The sequence below is a fragment of the Pteropus medius genome, unplaced genomic scaffold (genome assembly GCF_902729225.1).
Source record: "Pteropus medius unplaced genomic scaffold, Ma_sr-lr_union100, whole genome shotgun sequence".
Classification (NCBI taxonomy): domain Eukaryota; kingdom Metazoa; phylum Chordata; class Mammalia; order Chiroptera; family Pteropodidae; genus Pteropus; species Pteropus medius.
In genome coordinates, this window is record NW_024344378.1 from 11,880,518 (window position 1) to 11,900,824 (window position 20,307).

General features: G+C 37.9%; 1 protein-coding gene and 2 pseudogenes across 10 annotated transcripts in view; 1 reads left to right on the plus strand and 2 right to left on the minus strand.

The window, feature by feature from the left end:
* VTI1A (vesicle transport through interaction with t-SNAREs 1A) overlaps positions 1 to 20,307 on the minus strand; it is a 348,076-nt gene that overhangs the window by 217,973 nt on the left and 109,796 nt on the right. The gene's annotated exons all lie outside the window — the stretch shown is intronic.
* LOC120609838 (uncharacterized) lies at positions 7,862 to 7,980 on the minus strand (annotated as a pseudogene).
* LOC120610179 (uncharacterized) lies at positions 11,073 to 11,187 on the plus strand (annotated as a pseudogene).

Sequence of the window (20,307 nt, forward strand, 5' to 3'; positions counted from 1 at the left end):
AATTCAGGGTAATCTTCCCGTCTCAAGATCACTACGCAATCATATCGGCAAAGTCCCTTTTGCCATTAAGATAAAGTATTCACAGGGCACCACTGGGGGAGAGGGGCATGATTATATCTACCACACATTGTTTTCACACATTTCATTTCTCAGAAATGTTTTGTGATTGTGATAGCTAATAACTAGTGTTCTGAGATCACGCAGCCTTGGATTTAAAACTGCTTCACTACACATCAGCTGTGTGATCCCTGGACACAATTCTTAATTTCATAAACCTCAGTTTCTGATTCTATAAAATTAGGATAATAGTAGTTTCTAATTCATGATGTCAATGAGATAATGAATGCAAAAACACACAGCGTAATTTATTTTTAAAACACTGAGTTGCCCTCTCTGTGCCAGGCTTTGTGCTAGGATATTATTATTCTTTTTGACTGCTGAACGTCTCTGGTATTGGAAAACCTCCACAAAGGCCCTGTCTTTTAGTGCTTATTGGCTGTCCACTCAGTGGCATTTATCATATACGCTTTTAATATATAACATTTAACTTATACATGTATGCCCTAGCTATATGAGAAGATCCAAGGGCAGTATCTTCCCTAAGTCCTGGCTGTAGTTTAAAATCTGCCCGCATGCCATCTGCCCAATAGCGCCCACCATCGCTGGCTACCTGCTTTCTCTGACCTAATGTGGTCTCAGCCCCATCAGACTCTTCTTCATGCCTGTTTCATGCCCCACTCCAGCCTCACTGAATTTTAAATCCTACCCTGCTAGCTGCTTCTTGTTTCGGGCCTTTTCAGGCATTCAGGCCTTGGCTCCACACACAGTGGCCCTGGCCTCCTGTCTCTCTCACCCTTGTTTCTCAGAGAAGTTCCTGGTAGGGTGGCTCTTGCTCTGGGTCCAGACCCTCAGAACACAGTCTAAGAGTGACTGGTATGTTTTGAAGAAATGGTCAATGGAGGATTGAAGGAAGGAATAGAGCAGGATCTTACTGCAATCTGGCTTCTCATTATTACGAAATCAGATATAATATAGATTGATTCTTTCCTTTCAAAAATAAAATCATTTCACAAAAGCAAAGCCTGAGAAAACTGGGTAAGCCCAATGCACGTATGCATATGTAGCAAGCCTTTCTTTACATACCAGCATTATGGAGAGGGTCTACAGAATATAGAAAATCAATTGCGAGTCTGGGTTATTTAAAAGAAAGGGATCTGACACCTAATGGCGGCAGCAATAATACAAAATAAGCTTTTAAAAATTGTTCCCCATTGTTCTCCATTATTTGGGTCTTTGATGTGTCCTACATTATGAGCTATCAAAGCAAGGCAATACATCCGAGGGAGGCAACACCGCTAATGAAGGAAACATTAAAAGGTTACGCTTTTCCCCCATTACTTTTGTCTTCTTTGCAAATGTTTTAAAGGTCATTTTAAAAATAGCCTGCAAGGCTACAAAGCCCTCTAAATATTTAAATAACACAATGCAGTTTATTTTTACATAGTATTCTAAATGCACATCACAAAATGCTTCACAGAAATGCCAGTCGAAGGCTGAAGAGAATAGAAAGGTACATTCGAACCCTAAACAGAAGGAAAACAATGATACAGAAGAAAGAGGCCTTTCAATAAATGGTACATAAACTAGTTGCATCGATGAAAATGCAACCATACACTTTCCATAATTACAGACCTAAGAGAGAAAGGGATTAATAAACTGCAGACAGCCCAGAATCAAGGTGTCAGAATTTACTGGAGGAAATTGACTGAGAAATGTTCTTGGATCTTCAAATGCTAGTCCGAACACAACTAGAGGAAATCACTTTTTTTTTTTTTTTTTTTTGGAGCATTTACTATGTGCCAGGCCCTGTGCTCAGTATTTTATATGTCACCTCATTTAGCCCTCACAGGTCAGGTTTTACTTTTAACATTTACAGACAAAGAAACACAGACCCAGAGAGGTCCAATAAATTCTCAAAAGTAACAGTAAGTGGTAGTGTCCAGACTCTCTTCCAGATCTGTCTCGTTTTCAAACCTCCAATTCAAGTTAGCTTCAAAGAATGAGAACCAGACAACAACCCAATAAGTAAAATATAGAACCGTAAAGGAATTAGAAGGAAAATATGAGTTTGTTTTTGATCTTACGTATGGCAGGGAAGCCTTCTCTGAGCGTGAATTCAAAGGGAAAAATAATAAAAAAAGGAAAAATTTTACCATATCAAATTTAAAATCTCAATACTTCAAGAACAGAATAAAAAGCTTACTGACAAACTTGAAAAAAGTATGCCACAAACATGACACACAAAACAGTTACTAGAAGAGCTCTTATGTAAATCAAGAAGAAAAACACAAACACATCAACGGAAAAAAATTAACTTTCAAAGAAAAAATAAGCAAAAGAATTACAACGATTAATAAACATCAGAGAAAATATCAGCCTTCCTAGTTATAGAGAAATGCAATAAAAATCGCAGACATATTTTTTGCTCAGTGGGAGTGAAGGTTTAGGGAAAGGGAAATTAAACCAGTAGAGCCTTCTGGAGGACAATTTGGTGTTATATGTAAAAAAATCTTGAAAATATCCATGTTCTTTGGCCTCACAATTTGACTCTTAGAAATCTGTCATCAAGAAATAACCAGAAATTTATGCATAAAACTAGGAACAAGTATCCTTATCGCAACATTAGAATAGTAAAAAAAAAAAAGTTAGAGACAATGTCCAATAATAGGGGGCTGGTTAAATAAATTTATGGTTTCCTTATAGGAATGGAGTAGTAGTCAGCCATTAATTTTTTTTTCTCAGCAGAATATTTGATGATATAAAAAATCTTCATACTGTCATTAATTATTTTAAAGCGAGCTTTAAAAAAGGACATATATTTCTGGGGTTACAAGCTTAAATGTTTATAGAACATAGCAACAAATGCATGGTGTGATGTGACCAAGCTTAGAAAAGGGTGACCACATGTCCTGTATAAATGTATTTAAACATGTACACGCGTCCACCAGCCTGAGGCCCTTGAATATTTGCCAAAAAATGTTTAGAGTGGTTGGTGGGATTATGAGTAATTTTAATTTTCTTCTGGGTGCTTTGCTATTTTTCCTCAACTTTCTCTCTAAAAAACAAACAAACAAACAAACAAAAACCTTACTTTTAAAATTAGAAAAAAATTCTAATAAATATTACAAAATAGAAAAAAAAAAGAAAGACAGGAAACTTCAGTCTGCTTTCAGACAGAACCACTGACATCAACCTACTCGGAAGAGCCGTTTTCTAACCTATTTATAGAGCTCTTTCTGAGGAAGGGGTTCTCACTGCCTCTGTGTCACAACCCTGTCTAGCCTTTGACCACGACATCCAAAAATGCACTGAAAATGCTAACGCGTTGGTTCTCAGGCTTCACTGGCATCAAAGGTAGCCATGGAGCTCTAAAAACTATCGGTGCTTACACTTTACCCTGGAGATTCGGATTCATTTGGTCTGGGATGGGGCCCAAGCAACAGCAATTTTTAAAAGCTCCTCAGCTGATTCTAATGTTGAACCAGGGCTGAAAATTCCTAGTCTGACTGAAACTCTTCAGACTGCAGCTTAATTTCACTCCTCATGCATCCTTTAAGAAGATGAGAAAGAAGGCTTCTCCTCACTCTTAGTATCAGATGCCCATCTCTATTTCTATTTGAAATGATCACTATACATGCTCTCCTTTAAGTGGAATAACCTGAATGGTTATGTCCTTTTTTGCAAGTCCCATACGAGTACTCCTTCATCCGGTAAACACTTGACTATAAGGCACTATATCAGAGAACTGTGTATCCCTTTCCTACTACAGGTAACACAGGTCTAACTCTAGGTTCACCGGCAGCCCCCTGTGGTTAACACCTTCTGTTCCACCACTAAACTGTAAGCCCCACAGGGTTAAGAACAACATTGGTTTTATTTCCCACATAGCCCCATAATTTGCAGATTGAGTAAATGCATAGGGGTACCATGTCCAATCATCTGTAGGTCCTCTGAGGACATTCAGAATGTAACATTTACAGAACTGGGCACCGACTCTGTACAAAGTACTATGTCGAATAATGTGTGGACATAAACCAAAGCACACACAGACTCCAAGTGCCATAATTTAGGAAGAGAGAGATGAATGCGAACAGCTAAATGCAACACAAAACCATTGCAGAGGCAGACACTCCATGGCATTGACAAATGGAGGAGTAATTTTTCTGCCTGGGACTTTCAGGGAAGCCTTCATGGAGGAAATGTCATTTGAGTCAGGCCTTGGAAGATAAACAGATGTTGACAGTTAGAATGGGTAAAGAAAGGGCATTTGCTACTATAACAAATTACCTCAAACTTATGGCTTAAACCAACACACATTCATTATCTCACAGCTCCAAAGGTGAGAAGTCCAGGTGGGCATGGCTGTTGCTTCTGCTCTGGGTTACGAGGCCAAAATCAAGGGGCACCTGGGATCCATTCATTTCTGAAGGTTCTGGAGATGAATCACTCCACTTGAAACTCAATGAGGTTGTTGGCCAAACTCGGTTTCTTGCGGTTGGAGGACTGAGGTCCCCATTTTTCTGCTGGCTGTCAGCCAGAGCCCCAGAGCCCTGTCTCAGCCTCTTAGACTGTCTATGTTCCTTATCACACTGCCCGCTCTACCTTTAAACCAGCCAAGGTTAGCTGAGTCCTTCATATCCTTCAATTCTGTCCCAATTCTCCTTCGGCTGAATCTCTTCTGCCTGAGCAAGTTCTTTGCTTAAAATGCTCATGTGATTAGATTGGGACCACCAGGGTGAGAAACTAGCTTAAGGTCTGTAACCTTAATTACATCTGCAAAGCCCCTTCTGCCATGGATTGCAAAATATTCTCAAGTTCCAGAGATTAGGGCATGGACATCTTTGGGGGCCATTCTGTCCACCACACCGAGTAACCTGCAAGGGAGTCAGTATGATATGGCTGCGGCTTAGATGCTGAGGGATAGGGGGAAGGAGCTTGAGGGCTTTGAACAGCAGCCTGAGATGCTGGGGTTTTATCTTGCCAGCAAGAGGTAGGAAAGGCTCTGAGAAGGTAAATTTCATATGCTGAAAAATATAAAAATATTTTAGAAAGAAATCTCCTGGGACATAATTCCGAGAACACAAGAAGAAGATGAATCCCTGTGCTTTACATGCTCAGCTCCTACCATTACAGTTCAAAATAGAGATATCTTAGCTGAAGCTAATTCTTTCTTGTGTGGTGGCTATCTTTTTGTACACTAATTATTATCCTGGCCATATCTTCTGTTCTTGTTCCCAATCTCTGGTCTAATGCAATAAAGAAATTATATATCTCTCTCACATACATACAAATACATACATAGAGATTCTCTCTCTATATAAAGAATATATATTGACTATATATATTCAATACTCTACTTTCCTCTTGATAACTTTCTCTGATTCACTAAATATACACTTCCATTATCATCTCTAATAAAAAAAAAATTCTTAATAATAACTCACCTATATACAAGCTTTGAGTGGCTACCAACTTTCATCTCTTGCTAAATATCAGGAAACGTGGCTAGTACTCAAAATATTCCTAATAGAAATTAGTGTAAAAACATCTGGGTGGAAAAGTAAGCTTTGTTCAGTTACTGAGTTCATACTCTGAGTACAAAAATATTGTGTCATGAAAACTAGAAATCTACACATAAATAGCACCCTAACATTAAGGTTTGGCCCTTCAATCCCTACACACACTACATCTATAAAAAGGAAGAAAACTATAAATCATCTTTTAAGGAAACGCACATTGCAATTCTCATGAAATAAATTCAGGTTTTTCTAACATAAAATTTTCTCTCTTCTGACTTAATACTTTCGCGTTTAGCAATAATTTCCTGGTCATGAGTTCAGATCCTGTGTCAGACTGCTGGTTGAAGTCCCCATTCTGCCATTTTCTAGTGGTGCTACCTTCGGCAAGTTACCAAACTCTCTGTGGCCTCCTTAGTATAAATACTACCTACTTCAGAGGGTTGTGGTGAGGACTTGATACATGTAAAGCACTTAGAATGGTGTCTACACATAGCGAGTGCTTGACAAATGCTAGCTATTATCATCACTATTATTTTTAGATATGTCAGATGTTAATTCACTGTAATTCATTTCCCCTCCTCCCCCTCCCCCCACCCCCAATTAAGAGGAAAGAGGTTTTAGTTCTAATAAGACAAACTAGTTCTCAGACACAATAAGGCAAAGAAAATAGTTCACTGAAAAGCAAAGATCTTCGACATTGGCACCTTCACTATAAAACTTTGAAAATAAAAAATGAGAAATGTAAAGGGTCGAAATATGTAGGAAAAATGGTGATAGAAAACTGCACTGATCCTTGACTGAAATAAAAACCTCCAATCATTGACAGGAACTGTGTTCTGTAAGTGAGTGAAGGTGTCAGGAGAAGTAAGAAAGCTGGACAAAGCCTGGAATAAAGGAGCAAGGTGATTAAACAAACTCATGACACAGTGATGACGTGCACGGAAGTTAATGCTGTCAGTTAACAGAAAGTGTTGAGCACATGTTATAATGCATGAAAGCCCTGCACAACGACAGCCTGTGTGAGAGACATGAACTTGCAAAGCTAATAAAACTTACCTTTTATGCATTACTACTTCCCACCACTCTCTACCTGCAGTTCTAAGAAAGACTCAGGAAATGCCTTTAAACCATTAAGAGTAAAACAAAGCTTCATCCTTCTTTGTGATCTTAGTTTGTAAGAGGGTATTATCATTCATTTACAAAAAAAAAAAAAAAAAAAAAAAAAGGATAGTAGCTCTGAAATGAATAGAAGAACCTAATTTTCAAATGTTACAATATTCTCAGTCTTTCACTGAATGACTTTAAACACTCAATAAGTAGTCCTTCCTACAAACATTCTATCTTGAAGTAACACTGAAATTTATTATATTTACTACTTTTAGTACTGATTGGCTTTAGAAATTAGGCTTTTTCTTTCTAAAGGAAAAAAACAACTTCATAATGATATGGTCTAAATTACAACTATTTTGGAGAAGCTAGAAAAACAAGCTATATTTATTGCTTTTTGCTGCAGGCCACTCGTATTTCTATGTATATCTCTGTTACTTGTCTACTTTTTCTTTTCATAAAACTAAGTTCAAGGTAGAGACGCTGAACACACAATCGCAGCTTAGTTCAAGTTGGGAGACACTGCACATGCTCCTTTAAAAGCCCCATGAAGTTTTCTTTACACAATTTTCCTGTCTAAATCCACCTCATTTTTCTTTCATGACATCAGAGAAGCAGTGGTTTTTAATTTCATTTCAATGTGGCTTTTAAATCTTATTTAACTAAAACCAACAAAGCACAAGTTAAGGGTAAAAAAAAAATCCTTCTGATTAAAACAATGCATTAAGAATGTAAGAAAGCATCAGAAGCACTTAAAACAGTTCAGGAATTCGGAGGGAGGGGGAGAAGAAAGGGTCCAAAAGTCATTTTCTTCTCACACACGGAGGGAAAAATAACCTTCCAAAAGTCCTGCTACTTTTTCGTAATACATTTTTATTATTCCAGTTATACCACCTGGAATCTAATTTTGAGTTGTAGTGGTTGTATTTGTATGTTTAGTAATTAATCCATTCAAATTATGGGAACAGGTCTAGAAAATTACTCTTTACCTTCAGTGCTCTAAAAAGTATAACTTAATCGCAGTCAATTTTCAATGTTTTCTGCAAAGGTATCTTTTTTTTTTAACTTTTATTTTTACTTTTTATTATTATTTTTTTTAGGCGAGGCAACCCTTGGTTGACCTCACAGATTGCAAGGACCTTGTCAGCTTACAACCCCTTATTTTTTGTTTTTTACGCCTACAGCACCTGGTCTTCCTAGGTGGTCTCTCATCCAAGTACTAACCAGGCCTGACCCTGCTTAGCTTCTGAGATCAGATGGGATCGGGCTTGTTCAGGGTGGCATGGCCGCAGACCAAAGGTACCTTTTGATAATTAGATTTCCAGGAATTCCATTTCACGTAGCCACTTCACATGCTCTCCTTCATCAAAACGTATCGCCTTTCTCTTTTCCTCTTCATCATTACGCAACAGTTAGAGCTTGCTCCTTTTCCCTTGATATTCTTTCCCGTTCCTTTCCCTTAATCACACTCATTTACCCTCTGTGCCTGTCTCCAGCCCCGCTTTCGATTTGGTATTGTCTGACTTTCCTTCTCCTGTGCCATAAGCTCTTAAGAACATACATTATACTCTTCTGAAGCTTCCACAGTGACTATTGCAATGGTCTTTACATGGCAGGTATTAATGTGTTAAATAAACCTTTGGAAAATAGTGTTCACTCAGAACATTTATAGAGCTCAGGAACCTTGAATATGCTTTTGTAAACACCACAAACAGAAAAATAATAATTTCTGACAAATTTTATTTAACTAAAACATTCTTGCAACAATTGACTCTTATAGCTATTAAAAGGGGTATGTAGTCCACATATAGCATCGGTGTCCACTGAAACATATGAAACCCTACCCAGATCCTAAATCTAATTCCCAAGAAGTCAGACAAACAAATGAAAACGTGAACTTACATGTATAAATGGACGGTCCTAGAACAAGCTAAGTTTATGGATGTGGAATTTCTGAGTTTAAATTTCAAGGTCCATGAAAGAATAAAACATGTTTGCTGCTAAAAACCATTGGCCATTTTTAGACGACTAAATCACCAGTGGTTACCCTAAAACTAAGTGCCATAATAATAGGATGTGCAAAATGGAGATGTTGGAAATGAGAAATTGTGAATTTGTTTACTTTGGTCTTTTTTACCGTGGCTATGAGAGTAACTGTTGTGACTTCCGACTCTGCTAACCGCAATTGTTTCTGAGGAGATTGGCCGCAGAAGGAGGAGAGGTACAGAGAAAAGCAGCAGGAAACCGAAAAGGAGAAGATGAAAAAGGGACAAAGAGTGATAAGGAAGTTGATGTTAAAAGACGTAATGAAATGATTCCTTGTTTTTGAGATGACAGGTCATATGAAATCACAAAGTTATCCTTTATTTTATCTGGATAAAAAACCAGTACGTCTCTGTTGGAAAGAATCTGCTTTATTTAGAGTACTGTGGGAAAACAGAGAACTGTTGTTATTTTTTTGCATCTATTATGTTCATTTATTATTATTCGTTTGTAACTAATCATTTAAAAACTTCCACTTCCCATCATAATTAGATATTTTATTGGCATTATTAGCAGTTCTAAAAAACAACCCGAAGTAGGTTATTTCTCATTTTAAAACGCAATGAGTTTATGCCGATAATACGAAAGGTCCAGAATAAATAGCAACTTAGGAGGAGTATAGAGCTTCCTTGAATGCTTTTTTGGCTGCGAAAAAGAATGTTGCCACAAAAATCTGTTTTGCATCATCTAAATGCTTGAAACAAGAACACATAATTTAGGAGAAGAAGGAAAGAAAAAAAAAACCAGTGGCTGCCACTTAGCCATAAAGAGCAAAGTCGTGTTAGAAATAGCTTCCCTGTGATATTTTGGTACATTTCTGGGTTTTTTCAGCAATTGACGTAATTATGTGGTTGGAGAGGGCAGTGTTTATCCGCATTACCATTTATACACTGTATACAAACAGAGGACTTGACTCCAACAGTCTGATGAGCACACAGGTTTGCGGCCACATCCTTGACCTCAGCTGCTGAGGAAACCCAGATGGTTTAATCAGACGTAAGTGCAATCTTTAAACTAGAGAATATTGATCTCTGCTTCTGCTTCTGTCTGTATAAAACACCCACCACTTTTTCTGCTTGAGTGCTAGATTACAGTTGTGGAAGAGTGTTTACATGCAGCATGTCAATATGCTAATTCTTTCCTGACAATATGGTACCAAGAGGCAGAGCAGGGCCTGTGACACAACCAAAAAAAAAAAAAAAATCCATACTTTTATTGTTTCTTTGTACAACTTGATACCAGAAATAACCTTCCTATACCTTTCCCCATGGCTACTCTGCAAATTTTGGAATAATTTCTAGGAAACAGAATAAGGAGAAACTTCTGCCTATGAGAATATTCAAGCTTTATCAAATCATTGCATCTGTTAGGACTTATAAATGCTAACTTTATTGTACAGCACGTTCTTTCATGAAAATGACATTCTTTTTCAGTTAAGAATGTTCAGATGTCAAAACGGGTGCAAAGTAACAAGCTGTAATAGCTGTTCTACACAGCAGAAGTACAAAATCATGTTTTAAATATCACACAACTGCCTCCATTCAGTTGGCACCCTCCTGAGGGGCACGCCCGTTTCGTCGGGCTGATGGCCAGAGCTGCATGAGTAGTCAGAACAGTGGCACACCTCGCCTAGTCACACATGTCTAGTACTGTCTGCAACACTATTTACACAAGTTAGAGATATGAATCGACATTTTGTAGCAGAAGTTTTCTTCTGTGTGGCCCTTTATTAAAGCTGGGCTGACTCCCAGCGGCATCATATATTCTACATAAGTTGATCCACCCTCAGTAACGGACCTAGTTAATGCAGCCCATGCTATTTAAATGATTTGTGGGACGAAATGCTGATACTTTATTCCATAACAAGATTCTGGAATCTTACAGACATATCTGTTTTCAAGACCCTGTCAACTATCATTACAAATATTTCATGGTTACTTTGTTCCAAGATGCTACAGAATTAAAAGTATTTTTGTCTCTCTCTCTCGCTCTCTCTCTCTCGATATATATATATATATATATATACACACACACACACACACACACACACACACACACACACACACACACACACATATACACACACACAAAAAAACATATCTAGACATGGAGAGAGTGTGAATATATTGCCCTAACTCACTGCGTATAAGGAGGCCATGGAAAATCTCCGACCCTCTGTTTCCTTGTCTGTTGTATGGCGATAGTAATTCTACCTATAATCCACAGGTTGGTGCACAGATTAAATGAGGAAATGTGGACGTGGTTCCATAGTGTAGCAGTTGGCATGTCTGCTTTACACACAGAAGGTTCTGGGTTTGCACCCCAGTGGAGCCACGGTCCATGGTCTACGGCCATGCCACCCTGAACAAGCTCGATGTCTGATCTTGGAAGCTAAGCAGGGTCGGGCCTGGTTAGTACTTGGATGGGAGACCACCTGGAAGACCAGGTGTTTTAGGCATAGATAATACTAAAATAAATAAATGAGGAAATGCTTATAAAGAGCCTAGTATGGTGCCTGACCTATAAGAAGTATTCGATATCCAATGTGAGAAGAGCTCTGTTTGTCATGATTTAAATTGGGACAGTAAAGGAAGCAAGAGACATGTGAAGGAAATTGCTTTTTCCAATGGCACATCCTATACTATGTCTGACATCACAGAGGAGTGATACATGATGTCAATTTGGCATCCTCCTACGAGTGAACCCAGGACATATTATTTTGGGATAAAAAAGTCATCTTGGCATATTTGGTCCTTTTAATTGCGCTTTCACTCATTTCTCTCTCCAGGATTTCTCAGTCGTGCCTTGAGAAATAGTTTCACTTCATGACTTCTTGAGGTGAGGAGAAAATGTGCTTCATGAATTCTTACTATTAATTTCTATCACCCATTCTGTTGCCAAAGTTCAGCCTTAATTACATTGATAGAATTTTCAGACTAGTAGCAAAACTGCCCATAATATCAAAATAATACTAAGAAAAAAGGCAGGGCAATTAATAGAGGAAAAGGGTATATATTTATATCCTCTCTAAATCTGGTCATGTGCCCTTTAAATACTGTTGTAGACTGTAAACAAATGGTTTTCGCAGACTAATGCATTTGCCCCTACGCCAGTTAGATCTGAACTTTGACACAGTATGTTTTATATATAAAAGAAGAAAAGAGTACGTTATATGTGACTGGCATGTGACAAGGCAGGTTTGACTGAGTATTTTGAAAATAGGCTGTTTTGGCAGTAGGAGACAGTGCTGGCAATGTGCACCAACATACCTCGTCTGTCGCTTTAAGAGCTGAAATAGGAAAACCTGTACCATTTTTGTACTTTTGTTCATTCTTTTCAACTCATTCGAAGTTGCCCCCCTGGGAGCTAGCCCTCCACCAAAAGTCTCTTTCAGTACACAACTAGCTCTCTCTATTAAGCATACCCACCCCTGCTCTGCTATAACACTGCTTTCTTTGTACTTGCCTGGTGAACTGACCAGCCATACAGTACAATGGCCACAATTACTAAATTACACTGCCTGTCACTGCCTTTTGTGTCACACCTCTAACAGGTGCCATTACCATGATAGGCAAATTGTAATAATCCATTCACAGCACCCACAGCCTTAATAATGTACTTTTTTTTATTTTACATAATCTGTGTGTGAATACCACAAGGCATTTGAATAGTTAGTAAATACATGGGACTGAAAGACTGAACTGCATGGAATGCAGCCACAAACAAAGGCGCTTAGGACAACAGACCTGAATGCAACCACATTCCTGATGGAGCGGATATACACACAAATATATCCAATGGAGAAATGGCCTCCAGATTTGAGGGTTTTCAAAAATCAAACTTAGGGAACTGGAAGAGTTGGAAAAACAAGACATTACCAAACTAAAGTTGTTATCCCAGGTTTAAAACTACACATGGCATGTAGGTGAGTAAAGCCACACAAATCCTCTGCTGTTAGCATCAGTACCCAGGGCCAAAAAGCACAGAGAATCACAAAAGCACGAGTTGAACAAGGGAGCTCTGCTCTTGATCACTGCTTACCCTTTTACTGTGCCCCCTTTATTCCTTTATCTCTACAAGATGCCTACATGCATATAGCACATGAAACATGAAACCACTAAACAATTTGTGAGGTTTACAGATCTCCCCCAGGGAATATGTGTATCAGCAAAAATGCCGTCTTTGCTGACCACCATGGTCACTGGTAAACCTGAGTGGATTGCTGGTGGAGATTAAGAGGCCTTTATTTTCCTAGAGGTTGCTGCAGGACTCACTGGTGTCCTTCGGAGTCTGGTCCCTGATGGTAGTCTCCTAGCGGTCAGCCTCACGGAGGATTCACGTTTACAGTATAATAATGTCTACACTTTTGCAAAGTGACGAAAACACTTTCAAGTTGAAAGGCTCTAATCGAGTCTGAGATGATACTGCTATTACAGAATAATAATTCAGTCCACTTAACAAAGTCTAAGTATTGCCTTGTTAAGTCACAACAAGTGAAAGGTAAGAGTGTCTGGGTTCTCCTCCACCAAAGTTGTTTTTGAACCAAAAGTTTTAAAAACCGTTGCTTTTGTGTCACCTAAAATGCACAGCTGTGCTTTCCAAGGTTTCTATTGGCCATATAATCAGAACCAGAGAAGGTGACACAATCAAGAGGACCAACGATGGCTCTACAATTTCCACATTTAACAGCGACTATTGGAAAGGTGTGTCAAAGCGGTGGGTTGGAGAAATGGTCTTGAAGCTGCACTTGCATATCGAGCACACTACTTTTACTTAGACTTACAATAGAGATATTCCAATTGTAGTGTAGAGCATTATGCATATTTTGTTTCTTCTCTCAAATTAAGTTGCGATACCATCAATCTAAAGCGTCTTTGGAAAGAGAGACTAACAGAGATTATAAAGGTAGCTAGAGTTTCTTCTTCTCCAATTTGTCCCTTCAATTCTGCCACTGAGGAGGATGCATTAGGAAATGCTACTTGCTAATATAAACATTCAGTCTCTGATCTCTATAAATCTCTAGAAATCTATAAATGGATAAATGGAAATTCCAGAGTTTATACTACATCATCATCATCATTTATTAAAAGCTTACTATTTGCCCTGCATTGTGTACAGATTTTACGTTATCAAATCTAATCCTCCTGCCAAACCTATAAAGTAGGTACTATTATTATCTCAATGTTGAAGATTTAGAAAAGTGAGACTGAGAGCCTAAGTTACTTGCCCAAGGTGATTTTATCGGAGCCCCAATAGAAAACAGACCACATAATCAAATTGGGTAATTTAAGCAGACTTTAATAAAGAGACTTATTTAAAAGGTGTGGGAAACCACAATGGCTGGTGCCTTTGCCTGGGGCAAGTAACAATGGGCAAGTTACCACCACTAGGCTTGAGAATGGGGAGGGTAGGCGAGGAGTAGTTACCAGGACCGTGGAAGAAAGAGCCGAGGAGACAGAATAATGCAGCCAGAGCATTGCAATCCTACAAGAGAATCCATACCGCAACCTTCCTCTCCTCCCTGTGTTCCATGTCCTGCCAGTGCTCCCCACTGAGTGAACCTAACTGAAACCCAGAGAGCAAGGGATCCCATTGGTCCACAGAGTCAGTCGCCAAGGAACAAAGAAAAGTGAATGTGGGGAGGGCAAACGTATATCCAAGCGGTCACACAGTGTGCACACGCTACCTGGGCTTGGATTTAAACCTCGGTCTGTTGCTGTTAATCGCCAGGCTTCTAAGACACGTACATTCAGAATTCCGGCACATAGTTATTTCTGTCCTCTATTTTAAAATTCTCTTGAAGTTCTCAAAATCTCCATCCAGCCAACTGGATTCAACATTCCTTCTCTTCCTTCTAGGTTCTCTGCGTACACTCTGTCAATCATCTAAGGCCCCTCTTTTCTTCCTGTCCATTACCCTGATTTGGCCTCCCGCTGCCTCCCCAGCTGGCAGCCATTTCCACTTTGCACGCACTACTACCCTACCATCTCCTGTCGTTCCTACTGCCAGTTCTCAACGGGCATCAACTTTCCACTGTTTCTTTCTTGGCTCCTACTTCTGGCTGACCATGCAATTCTGGGGAGACTTGTGAAACCACACTAGTGAGCCCACTACAGATTCGTGCTCCCAGACCTCAGCTGGGCTCTTGCAGTAATTCAGTCATTTCCGAACCTGTTCATGCTGAGTCCCCTTGACATTTCCTACAACTTTTCTGAGCCTTTTCCACCCTCTTTCCAAGGCCTTGACCCTGCCCTTCATCTTCAGGGAGTAACCTGGTTCCCCATTTGGAACCATGGTGATCCTTCTGAAGTTCTCTTCTTTGTAATTCAACATTATTCAAAATCCACTCTATCTTCCTCCTTACTCCTGCTTCGAAGGAAGTATGCTCCCTTCTCAGGTTACGTCTTCAACTTCTGCTGTTGATTCTATCACTTTGCACGTCTTTCTAGGTGCTAAAACGATCAATTACTCTCCTTTATGTTGTCATCAAGACCTCTCTACCAATTCCTACCTCTAGGCCCCCTAGCTTGAGGGGAAAAAATAATAATTCTGATCCTTATCAAGCATCGACTTTTTATTTCTCTACTCATTTTTTTCACAAAAAGTCTAGGATCAACTCCCCCAGTATTCAAGCTCTCTTACTCCTCAAAGCCACCATTTCTTACCTGTTTGAATATTCTCCGGGCCTTCCATGGTATCTGCTTACTCCAAGTTACTTCCGTTTCTTTAAAAGTCTCTCCTTCTTTGGCACCCATGACACTCCACTGTCCAGAGTCATTTACTAATCTGCTTCAGCCCCTTTATCGGACTCCTCTTTCTCCCACGAAATGCGGACCTTTCTCAGGTTTCTAAAGCCCTTTTCTTCTTTATACACATGGTCTTGGTGATTGATTGATGGCTTAAATGTGCTTCCATAAAGTAGTATTTATGAGGTGAGTTTAAGTGGAACATGAACTGACATTTTTTAAAAATTTTGGATACTTTGTTCAATCTGAGTTTGGACAGCATCCATTGTAAGATGCCCCATTTTTCATATGCAACTTATGAAATGGCTGTCAATTACATTATGACATAATGCTTTCTTAGCACTTAAAATTTTTATTCTGTACTTATTCAAAGAGCTTTTAGGCTACTCACTTTGAGGTTTTCTTATATATATATCACTCTTGTGTATACATCAAAGGAAATTATGTAAAACAAATGGGTTGAGGTTTTCTTAAAATTTCTCACAGTCGGTGTCCAACTCTTTTGAACCAGTTTTCAGCTCATAGTTGTTAATGTCCTCTGAGCCACCAGGAGCGTCAGGGATGCAGCACTTCTTAAGTGTCTTCGACTTCTTTCTCTGCGATTCGCTTCCATGTTGGTGACACCCAATTTGCAAGTTTCCATGTTAGTGCTTTCTTGATCACGCCAGAGGTAAGATTTTTAGACAAGAATTAAAACGTATTACTTTCTCTAAAGATCTTTAAATGGGTTACGGACTGAAATATTAAGGAACTGCCGTTTTTTTTCTCATTCCACAAGGAATAACAACCAGGTTGACTCATGTGATGACAATGACAAGTATATCACCACTACTGTCTGACCAACAGAGTTCGTAAAATGTCATTAATTGTAAAACACCCTAATTTCAAAATGTTAAATTGTAAAACAATGTGCATCTTACAATCACGAAATATGGTTAATTATTCATTTATTTTAATGGGTACTAAAAAACTGTATCTATCACATCAAACTCAAGTTTTCACAAATATTATTAGTTAGAATAGGGCTATGCTTTTAAAAAATGAGTTAAATTGGATTTTAAAATATTAAACAAGAGTGTAAATATTGTTCAAATATGGCCAAAAGCTTACAAATTCCACTCAAATAGCTAACGTTTAGAATATACGAGCTTAAATTATCTTAAATTAGCATCACTCCAAGAATGATTTACGTTTACATATCCAGCTATAACCTCACTCCTAAGTTTCAATCCCCAAATTTCAATTGCCTGCTCAACATAGTTACTTGGGCACTCGTTGATACCTGAAACTCAGTTTTTTTCCCCCTAAACCTATTCCTTCTCTTGATTTTTCTTTCTGTTAATGGCGCACCCTTTATTCAGCCAGAAGCCTGGAACCACCTTGGGGTTCTCTCCATCTGTCTCTTGACTCCATGCCTCCATCTCCTGTCCTCATACCCGAATTGTTGAGTTTTGGTTGATTCTTCCTCAGCAATGTCTCTTGCATCTATTTTCTCTTCTTCATTCCTGTTTTCACAATTCTAGTCTAAGTCTCAATGATTACTTCTGTGCCTTGCTGCCATAGTGTTCTAAATGCTTTTCCTTAGCATTTTTTCTCCTTTGAGCTATCTTATATGCCACTGGCCAGATTCATATCCTAACGCATAATTATTATCAGGTCACCTCTTTGGCTCACAAAGCTCAAGTACAATCAGAAAGCTACTTTACATTTACACAGCATTTTCAGACTTCCTTTCATTTGCTTTTCTCAGCAAGTCAATGAGGAAGGGTAGGCATTATTAATTCCATTGGAAAGAAGAAATAGAAATAAACAATGAGTAAATTATTTGCTAAAAGTCAAATAGCAAACAGACTTGGTGGTCTGGTGGTTTTTTCCCCTGCCTTGTGCCCTCTTGTAATTTTCGACAGCCTGTAAGGCTGCTTATTTGATCTAATGAAAGCCATAAGATCTATGCGTAACTTAAAAACACAATTTTTAATTAAATTATAATTCAAATCAGTCTTTTTTCCAGTTCCTTTCCCACACTATTGCTAGCATAATATTCCCTCAGCACAGGTTTCATTATGCCACCCCACGGTTCAGATATCTTGAATAGCTTCTAATTGCCTAGGACATGAAACCTCACATCTTTGGCATTCATGGTCCTCCAAGTTCTCATCTACCTTTCTTTTCTTATTTCTTACAAATCCCCATCTGTATTCAATGCTGTAGCTAAACTTAACATTTTGCTATTCCTCGAAGAACTTTTTACTCACTGTGCATTTGTTCATAATGCTTTATCCAAAGGGATGGCCCTTTTGTAACCAATCCCATCTTCAAGGGCCACCCCAAGTGCTATGTTCTTCCCAAACCCCTATGACATGGTTCACTTTTAACTGTTTACCAGAGTGTTAGGTCTATTGCTGGTGGTACACAAAATCCTTACTTTAATATTTTCATAATTACGTATGTTTTTAGGTATTTGAAAAAACTTAGCTGGAGCATCTAACTCATGATTTCACATAAAACAAGACTAATAAAAATTTCAGTCACTTTAAAATTGATTGATAGAAAAATATTAAATAAGTAAAACTGTATGGTGTTACATAAATGAGGTGAAAATTGTGACTGTGGTTCATAAATGATGGAAATTTGGGAAATACTGTTTTACAGAATTTATAACATGTTGTCTTTCAGTAAAGTTCTTTGTATGAATGTTTTATATTCCCTAGTAGAATATACAAGCTGTAGATTAGGGCTAAAAATATTTATCTGTGCATCCCTAATACAAACTACGGATTGTGACCTTGTAGATTGGATTATAAAATCAATTTAGAAATTAAGACTAAAATTTCAAATTTAAGAAAACAGGATGAAAACATAATAGTATATATTGCCCATAGTTAAAGCGGTAAGTATTGTTTTATGATATATTCATTTCAGTTATGTATGTGTGTATGTGTATAATAGGAATCTTGATTAAATGTTATTTCTACCTATGAGTTATGAACAAAACTTGTGGAAAATACTTCCTTGACATGTATAGCCTGGTACCCTGTAAAAATTACGCACTCAGATATAGGCCAGGAAAAGATTTCTTGCTGTAGGTATTAGAAAACATCTTATTTTTAAATCTTCTTCTGATTATGAAAGTAATGCATTATTAAAAATTTACAGTAGAGTGTTGATTATAGGGGTAGTACCTTATAATCAACACTCTACTGTTGCATCCTAGGATAAATACTCTATAGTTTAATATTTACTCCAAACTTCCACTTTGAAATATGTTTTTTTATTTTCTTCAGATTCCAAAGTTTATTATTTTGAGAATGGCACAGTTCTGAGGCTACTGAATATGGGTGTTGCCTGCACATTAGTACAGCGCATAGTACCTTTTAGGTATTCAGAAATAATCCGATAATTAAATGTATGCTAAAATAGCATGTATGTAGAACATATGTAGGGAAGAACCACTGATAAATAGACATAAATAATTCTGGCCCTTTTAAAAGAAGTAGGATGGGAATAGGCAAAAGATAAATATATAGAATGAACCAAGGAAAATCTTCAAGGAAACCGTGAGATGTTTAAATTGCCCTGTACAATAAGCAGGTAATTGTAAATGATTCACTTCAAGAAGACATCATCTAAAATAATGGAATAGCATTATTTTAACAGAACAATCTCAATGCTAAAAATATAGAGTCTATCAGGCAAAATGGCTTACATGGCTCCAGTGCTGCCTAGGAAAAAAAGCAATGAAATGATTTTATGACTATATCTTCATAAATAACAAAAGAATAACGGAGTGCCATCCTTCAAGTTATATATTAAACATTAATTAATTTCATAAAGTAAAAGATAACTTAGTTCTGTAATTATTTTTAATATTTCTAATTTAAATGAAGGTGGTATTAATTCAACTGAGCTATAAAATAGAGTCGGCATGTTTTCCTGTAGGGCACATACAAGAGACATTATGATGAACCAAACATTCTTGAAAAAATGACGGACAAGAACAAACATCTACTGAAGAAAGCAGAAAACTGCTGTACCTCTGGCTATCAAAATCCCCTCTTGCAAAGAGAGGATAAATATCAGCGATATTTAAATACACAGGAAGAATATCTTGATTTGTACACTTATGAAAACATTTACAAAGATTATAATGAAATGGTCCATAAATTAGATATGTATATCAGTAAATCAGAAACTGAAAATGAGCTATAGGAACACTACCCAATTTTCATCAGTTTTCAGTGTCGGGGAAAGACATCACTAGGTGAGGGAAAGCAAATAAATTTTTAGGCGGTGACATCTCAAGAGAGAAATCAATCATTTATTCTACAGATATTTATTTAGTGCCTACTACTAGCACCAAAGACAGATATAGTAGTGAGCAAACCATACAAGATCCCTGTGGTCATGGAAATTGCATGTTAGCGAAGAAAGTACACACAGTGATCCTGAATCTAGAACTTTCCTTTGCCATTAACTGGCTTTGTAAACATGGCAAAGTCACTTAACACATTAGGGCTTTAATTATTTTATCTGTTGAAATGGTTGAGCAAAATCATTTCAAGGAGGAAATGCAAATACTGGGGTTCATACTGGGGATCACCATTCAAATAATTCAGCAATAAAGTCTTGTACTAGCCAAGTCAAATTTACCCAGCATTTTCCTTTGTACATCTGGGAATTTCCATGAGACCACGACACTGACACATTCCCTGACCCACTCAATCCCTGTACACTGTCCTTGCTAATTTCCTTCTCTGTTCTGCCTATCAGATTCATGTTCCTCCCAGTGCCCAATACAGTACTCGTCACTCAATTAACTTGATTTTATTTTT